This window comes from Daktulosphaira vitifoliae, unplaced genomic scaffold (genome assembly GCF_025091365.1).
Source record: "Daktulosphaira vitifoliae isolate Bord-2020 unplaced genomic scaffold, ASM2509136v1 Scaffold_1, whole genome shotgun sequence".
In the NCBI taxonomy this organism is placed as follows: domain Eukaryota; kingdom Metazoa; phylum Arthropoda; class Insecta; order Hemiptera; family Phylloxeridae; genus Daktulosphaira; species Daktulosphaira vitifoliae.
In genome coordinates this window covers 69,085,317-69,094,484 of record NW_026099572.1, presented here as the reverse complement: position 1 = coordinate 69,094,484, position 9,168 = coordinate 69,085,317, and positions in this window count along the sequence as shown.

The following is a 9,168-nucleotide window of genomic DNA, read 5'->3' as shown; positions in this document are numbered from 1 at the left end:
TGAAATACTATAAAACTGTTATCAGTATAAATTGTTAACACCACGAGTTTAGATAAAAGATAATACAATATTATCATTATTTTAAGTAACTCGTGTATTATATGAGAACAGGGGGGGCTTACAGTTGTTTGAAAATTAGTGAACTGAGCAAATAATATTTTCATAATAATATCTAAAGTATTGATATTCAAAAATTACATAAAAACACGCTAATTATGACTTTCTAACCAAAGTTAAAATTAACTGACGTACGTGTGTGTTTATATTATCTAGTACGTGCTGCTATATAAGATTGACTTTGAAAAATAATGAATTTATCATCTTACTTTGTATTACTCTACCTAGGATTTTTTTAAATATTGTGGTCATTAAAATAATAATAATTTGTGTAAGAAAATTATGGCAATTTCATAAAATTAATTTCACCTTGTAGGTGTAATTTTATAAAATTGCAAATTATCGATTTTTATATTTTACTACAATAATAATAAAACAAAACCCAGCACAGGGGGGTCGTGGCCCCGTCTCGCTGCGCTACAGGTGTGATCGGGCTTTACGGAGCTACGAAACGTCGGCACGAGCGCAGCTTCCCTAGTTCGGGAAATCGGGCGCGTTCTCAGATTGCGGATAGAGAAACGGCAGATATGCAGATTAGCCGCGAAATAAGCAGTCCATTCGCTTGGACTGACGAATAAGCGGTCGCGGACAGCGAGCCTCTTGGACCCTTGTTAACTCTGCAAATATGCTGGGTAGCCGTGAAATACGACGATATCTAATCGTTCAAATAAGCGGTAGGGTTCCAAGAGTGATTTTATATATTCCCACTTCGGTCCTTTATATAAAAACCAAACAGATCCTCTGGCGGTAGAGTAAAAACGCAGGTTAGAATTTACCTAAAAAATCACTTATGGCCTCTAATTCATAGACCAAAGTTACCCCCCCCCCAGAGGTATCGGAGCCACAGGGGTTGGCAGGAGTGAGTGGGAAAGGTTTCAAAACCGGACCCAACGTAGCGGGCTCACTCCGGTCGTCACCAAGCGACCGCGAAGTCCCACGCGTAGCTGGTTAGGCGCGTGGGCCTTTTATTGCTACTGGTGCAGTGCGGAGGAAGCCGCAAGAATAAAAAATGGATGGCTGGCACTATCAATAACGGAGAACGACGTGGTCGACTTCGAAAAGATGATCGACGACTGAAAGGTTTATCCCTCTTGGGAATAGATTAAACCGTGGTCCGAGTGCCAACCATACTTGCGCATGAACAGCAGGAAGGACGGCGAAAACATTTTCCCTATAGGTCACTTCATTAGTAGAAGCCGATTTATAGGGAATCTGGAGTTTTACGTCACCTGACAAAACAACAAGCGGGAATAGTAGATGATGATGTAGCTAGCGATGAGGAGGCCATCACGAGAGATGTTTCGTTTGAAGAGGACCTGGTGGATTGGAGTCCCAAAACTTTCGATTAGGACGAGGCGCTTCGTATGAAGCGAAAGGAGATGTCGCCTGCAAGTCCGGAGGGAGAGGTTCTAGACACGGACCACTCACCTGCTGCAGCACGCTTACCGCGGGTGACGCCAAGTATGTCACTGCAAGCAAGCGGAGGAAGTATGCCGATGAGGACATAGCCGCCCTCGAAAAAGCCATGGCCTAGCATGGACAGATCCTTGCGGATATACGCACTTTTGTCGCCGCTAACCGCAACGTCCATGTGGCCATGAAAAATTGGACCACGCAGCTAGGAAAAGGTCACACTGAGATAGAAAGCCTTGTGGAACCGCTACAAGAGGACGTGTGCGAGTCGGACGGAGGACTTCCTGATCCACCGACCTATGAAAGCGGAGGGACGGGTATTGAGGCTGAGGTGATGGCCACACTGCCGAAGCCGCATACTACCAATGCAGGGTTTGCGCCCCGTCCAATTGTAGCGTCACGGAGGAAGGCGCGGGAGCGGGCGCTCGCAGCTCCCTCCCCGACGGATGAAGAGTTAAAACTGACGACTAAAGGCAAGCTTTTACCTACAATTAGGCAAAGGGTGAGGCAAGCTGTTGCCTCAAAACCGGAAGTCGTACTGGTGAAGCTCAAGGGTGATCCGTCCTACGCAGAAGTCGCGAGAAAACTCGTGGCCGACGTGAACATCCAGGCCTTTGGGCTAACGGTTACGGCCTTCAAGAAAACCAGGCAAGGTGACATTGAACTATAGTTTCCGAGAGGACAATTCGAGCTCGCTGAAGCCGCACGGAGCGCTTTGGGAGATGCTGCGATAGTGACTACCATCGGGAAACCTGTAGAGATTACCATTTGGGACATCGCACCGGATACCACGATGGAAGACGTCGGCCAGGCGCTTAGACAGGCGCCGGAGGCCGAGAACGTAGAGGTAGTCTAGAAAAAGTTATGGCAGTTTTTAGTAAAAAATAACTGAAAAAATTTCGAAAATTAGCGATTTTTAAATGTGTAATTTTTTTGGAGGTTTCCCCCATTTATGGGGAACGAGGGAAATTTTTTCAATTTTTGAGGGTAATGTCTTCGACTAGATACGATTTGTGATCTTTTGACTTATCATTGAAAGAAATCGGTTCGGTGAGATCTGAGAAAAAGTGGTAACAGACACAAAAAAAAAAACACATCATAATAAAATTAATACCTTCTTAGTTTCTCATCGAAGCTAAAAGAAAATTCATTACATCCACAGTTTTTATTTTCATTTTTTTAGATAATCACAATCGTCCTAAGAGAGAAACTTGAGTTATTATCAAAGCAGATTAGGAAACTCGAGAATCTACATAGTTAAAAGCGGAATAGATAAAATGTTAATACATTGTTTATCAATATTCGTCATACAGGGCTAAATATTACAAGAATAGACTCCCCAAAAAATTACAATAAAAAAATATGTATAAATAAAAATAAACACATTAAAGTAAACTTATTATTTTGTCAGCTTTATATAGTTAAAACTTTCAACAAAAAATATTCAAAATTATCTTCTTTTTAAATGTTGTAGAAAATGTTAAACATAACATTTTCAATTATTTTTTTCCGAATTTATACTTATATATAGCCGTAAATTTATTTTAAAAAATTTTGGGGAAACTAAATTGATTTTTATGTCGTCCTAAAATTTTTTATATAAAAAAATATATATATATTTAAAAATTTTGAGAGGGTTACGGTAAGGATTAGAGGGCTTAATTTATTTTCCTCGCGATTTACACCATTAACTTGATTACAAAATAGTTATAAAGCTAGAAAACGGTATTAGTACCTTAATACGAGTCACTAATATATACATCGTAATGAAATGGGGATACGCCTATTACATTTTATTGTTATAATTACAATTACAACTTGAACACATAATTATTATGTTTCAAGTTGTCTATTATCTACGAATCATAGTAATATAATATGGTAGTCAGCTACAACTACCATATTTACAAGAGTTTCTTTGTTTTAGAAAATTATAATTTCTTGACCTCATTTATGAATGAAATTTTCGTTTATAAGGTAAGTCAATTATTATTGCATTAAAAGATAAACTTCCCGACTATATTTATTGACTAAATTTTTATAAAATAATACATTTTGTTTGAATTATTTCAATACTATATTGTGTATTTAAAATGACAAAAAATTCCTCTGCTTAAAGTAACTTATTATTTGTGGGTTCTTTGAACATCTGTATTATTATAAAAATATTTAATGTGGTTATTGAGCAAAAGAATAGCCATTATGTTTAAAAATAAATTATTTATATTGCACTTGGGTATTAACAAACTAACTGGAATATATAATAACTGCAAATTATTACAACATAAATCCAGTTTATTTACAATTATAACAACGTAACATCATACAAACCTCATTAATATTGACACTTTCTGATGCTGGTAAATATTTAGTAGGTATTTCTATATTCCTTTGAGGTATAAATGAGTTCTAATAATTTAACTATTAGTATATTTACTATATTTTATAAAAATATTCTTTCAATTATAAAATAAAAACATTTTTGTCGCAAAATTGATTTTAATGATTTATCGAGTCATAAATTAAGGGCATTGTGTATTTTTATTTTAATCTCTGGATAGTCATATATTATAATTAAACATGATTTTTACGCAGCAAATTAAAAACATTTTGTGCAATTTTCGATGCTAATATAATAGTATTTATTATATAATAATTATATTTATTAGAGAGGTATTTTATTTTTTGTTATTGTCAAGTGTATGAGACACCGATATAATTTTGGGGGATATATTACATGGTGAAAAATTTTTTTTTTTTTTTGTATAAGTAATGAAAATATTTCTCATGTATATTCTTTTAAGAATAAATCTTTAATTATATAACTAGTTGGTACTGCTTAATAATAATTTTTTAAAATTATGATCATACTGAATTTTATCTAAAGTCAAAAGACGTGTTCACATATCTCTTGTTTGATCTAGTTAAAGTCGATTCATCATAAAAGTAATGAAGTTACACAACTACCAATGAATGTAACTCGTAAAAAATCCAACTTTGTGCAAATTTTAAATGAATCATTAAGTTGTAAAATAAACAGTTGGTTAAATACGTGGCAATTCCTTAATTATGCCTCATGAAATATCTTAATATTTGTTCTTTGTAAAGCTGCTTTACACAAACAATTAATTTTCTATTACCATTCTTTTTACCCTAAACTCTTTTCAACTTTCGATTTTCAAATGAATAACCCGAATTTTTTACATCACAGATTTATTTAATTGTAAAAAAAAATGTTTGTTTATATTGTTAGATTCTCAATGATTTACAGCTGTTTAAAATTTAAGAATAATTAAAAAAAACATACTTATTTTTAAAAGACTACGTATTTATAGGGTTGTATTTTGTGAAGTGCTAATGATTCATAACACGATAGACTATACAGTTTATCGTATTTCTTTGAATTGACAGCGTTTATCTACGTACGACATGATAATATTGCCGTTTTTTTACTCATTATCCCTAAATTTTAAACAGCTGTAACTCGTTGGGAGTCTAATAATATGAAATAAAAATGTAATTTTTCGTATAAAGCAGCCCAACAATGAACCACAATTATTTAAAAAAGTTAAAAATAAGATCACCTTATTTAAATTATAGTTTATTCAGTCTACTTTCATTTAAATCTTCATCGTCAGCTATCATAAAACACTTTGATACAAATGTACTATAAAAACGGTATAACAATGAGATCGCGGCACAGTGTGAACGTAGCATAGTTGGAACAATTGTAGGTGATATTTGGCCGTGATTAAAATCCTAATAATAAAAAACAATTCAATTAAAATCAGTAAATAATGTGCAATTCTTAGAATGAGAATCCTTATTTATATTCTAATTACAAGTTTTATGATTTATTAGTATAATAAATCTATAAGCACGTATTATAATAATAAAATTGATATTGAATATTTTATTATTGTAAATTTTATAGAGAAATAATAAAAAGTTATAAAATTAAAGCAATAAAATTGTTTTATATAGAGTGGTTCTTTTAATAAGAGATACTAGATTTCTCTTAAAAAAATCATTTTCTTAAGAAAATTAATTTAAAATACAGGTGATTCAAAATCTAAAAATCAATATTTTATTATACAGCGTGATCTAAAAGCCTAAAATAATGTCTACTTCATATACAGAGTGACCTAAAAGTAAAAAATATTACATTTTTCACATTCAGAGTGATCTAAAGCCTAAAATAATAACTTTTTAGTATACAAAATTATTTAAAATCTAAAACTCAATATTTCAGTATACAGAGTGATATAAAACCTAATACGCTATAGTTCAGTATATAGAACGATTTAAATGCCTAAAATAATGATTTTAATATAAATAGTGATCGAAAATAATAACTTTATAATGTTTAATATTTTTGATGTACAAAATATTCTAAAAGTTAAACACATAGTGTTTTAATATATAGTGTGATATAATAGTGTAAAACGCTGTAATTAATTATTTAGCTTGAAGTCTAAAACTTAGTAATTTAGTATACAATTCAATCTTAAAATTTGGCTATGAAATAATACATTCCATATTAACTTTATTTTAAAAATGTCAAATTTTTAAATATTAAAGATGACATTTATAATATTAAATTTTATGTTGATGTTATTTTTTGAAAAAGTTATGGAAGTTTTAAGAAAAAAAAACCCAGCACAGTGGGGTCGTGGCACAGTGGGAACGTGGCATAGTTGGGTCCCAGTATAGATTAAAACTGACAGTGATTAAAATCACTATCATTAGAAACGCATTCATGCAAATCTGTAGATAGTGAACTTGATAAACTTGAATAGAAATCATAATAATCATTTCTAATTAACTTTTGGTGTTTAAAAAGATAAAAAAAGATAAATAAAATTTAAATAAGATAAATCTCAAATCTCAAAAAAAAAAATGATATTTAGTTTTTCCTGAATTTAACAATCGATTTTTACAATTATAATCAAAATTTATAATTCGCTTAATTGAGTAGATCTTTTTAACAACTTTTTTTTCACTGTTTTTTTTAATTAAAGTATATCATTAAAATTAATTCAGTTCTGCATATTTCAATTGTAGAATCTTTTTAAACATCAAAAGTTAATTAGAAATGATTATTATGATCTAAATAATCATTGTCTATCATTGTCTAAAAATGTATGTATTAATTAGTTTTTTTTTTGTAAATATATATTTATATATTCCATACATAAGATAGTCTACAGTAATAGGGTCAACAATTTTCCTTAAATATTTATTTTATAAGTACTTCATACATAATCCTTTCATTCGATATACTTTTTTTTTTAAATCGGACAAATGATTTTATACAATCCCTAATACAGAGAAAGGTCAAACCTTGAAACATATGTATAAATAGTAGAACATTTTCACTTAACATATGAAAATGTTCCGGTAGTACTTCGAACTTTAAACGTATATTAAATTAATACTTATGTTATTTACTGTAATTTAAAAAAAATAAATAACGTGACACTTTGTCTTCTATAAAAAACGGTCGCCAACGTTAAACAAAAATGATTTTTTGGTGTAAAAATCACAATTTTCGTGTTATAATTTCCTATTTCAAATAATTTTTCCTAATAATTTGTCAATATTTTAAGTCAAGCGATATAAACTAATAAGAGAGAGGGAGTAATTATCAAATTTAACCCCATATAAAAATAAAATTGATATGAATGATTTAAGAAGGGTTAGTTATAAATATTTCAGGGAGAATTTTTGTAACTTTTTGTTGTTAATTTAATATGTATACTAAAAGATAAAAGGCTGTCCATTTCAAAAAAAATGTTTTAGCTACCAATGGCTTATGAAAAATTTAGGTAACGAATTATAGAATGATTCATTTAATAACCACTCGAAACAATTTTATACTCATTATATCAGAAATTATAACTATTTTAAAATATAAAGTTAAGGTAAAGTGTGTTATTTTTATCATTACTTCCTCCTCTTTATATTTAAAAAAGTTAATAAATTGAGAAATACATAACATTAAAAAATACTAAAAAGAATTATCTTAACATAAATAAACAAAAGAATTATCTTAAAATTTTTTTTGATATTTAAGAAAATTATTAGTTAATAGTGTAATAAATTTTAATTAGTAATAAAAATAGTGAACTTATATAGTGGTTACTAAGCATTGGAAGGGGTCGTACAATAATTTAGCCTAGAATTTTTAAGCTCTTAACGACACTCTCCTATTTCATTAGAAAAAGAAAAAAACAAAATTTATGGAAAACTCTATTCAATTTTAGCTTTGATGTCTGTCGATGAATATTCTTAGCTCTTAATCAATCAATTTTAAAAAATAATACCTTAAAAGAACCTTATTTTAATTTAGTTAAACTTATTGTTTAGAAAATTAGAAATAGAAATAGAAATTTAGACAAATATTTTAAAATTATACTATCGTTCGAAAATTAAATTTACAGACTTTTTTTACACTTAATTATGTTGTACATTTTTTTTAATCTGAAAAATATGAAATTTGAGTACAATGTAAAAGATACAAAAGTTTTCTTTTGGTATGTTTTTTGTAAGAAATTAATGAAAGACTTAGGTATAGAAATTGCTTAAAATAGATCACTCACTAGTGAAAACTCAATTTTTAAAATCATTTAAGAAGTTCTAAGAATTCTTATTAATTAAGACTCTTGAACAGTACTACAATATTAAAAAAAATTGTCCCGGGGATTATGATTTGTTCATTGGATAAAAAAAATTAATCTACAATAAAATGTATAAGGACAATTTTTTAAACAATAACTTGATCTAAAATTTATATTCTACAATTGTTTTATTATAAAAGTCGTACTTTTTATGAAAAATTTAAAAAAAATGAAAATTTACCTTTCTAAGTAATTTCTGAGTCGATATTCGTGTACAGTGGACTCAATACAGAACAGGCTTTATGCGCCAGAGTAAATCAATTACCATCTTAGTGTAGTACAATTGCTTAAGTGTTTGGTGTTATCATGTTAAAAAAATGATAAATTGAACAGTCAGAATAGATTCACGAGTGTATCTTAAATACAGTACATAATTGCTGATTATTAACGTGTTTTGACTATGCACTAGTATTAATTAATTTCGTGGAGGAACCGTAAGGCTGTGATTTGAAAATACTGTGCTCTAAAAGTTCAATGTTCGTTCAATAAAAGTTGGTTTTTTACTAATTATCCTTCATAAAAATCTGTGAATATTTCTCTATTGTAGATTCGCCATAGAGTAAATGTTACTATGCTATCTTATAATAATATCATTGAGTATAAATAGCACTATCAATACTCATTGATGATACTTATAAGTAATAATTATATTTTATTCTATGGGATATACAAATATAAAATTTATTTTAGTAAATGCATATTCATATTGGTTCACCAGACATAATTTAGGTTTTAATTGTAAATTATTTGGTAGCAGTATCATCTATTTGTCATATTCACTAATTATATAAGTAATTATTTTAAATTTAATTAAATCTTTCAAGCTTCTTAAACTAGTTTTACATTTTTCTGAGAAATGTTTCTGGTTGATTTCCATATAAAAATTAATTGATCATTTTTTCAATTATAAATTTGATTATAGTTTAAATTCTCATGTGGAACTTATAGGAATTGAGTT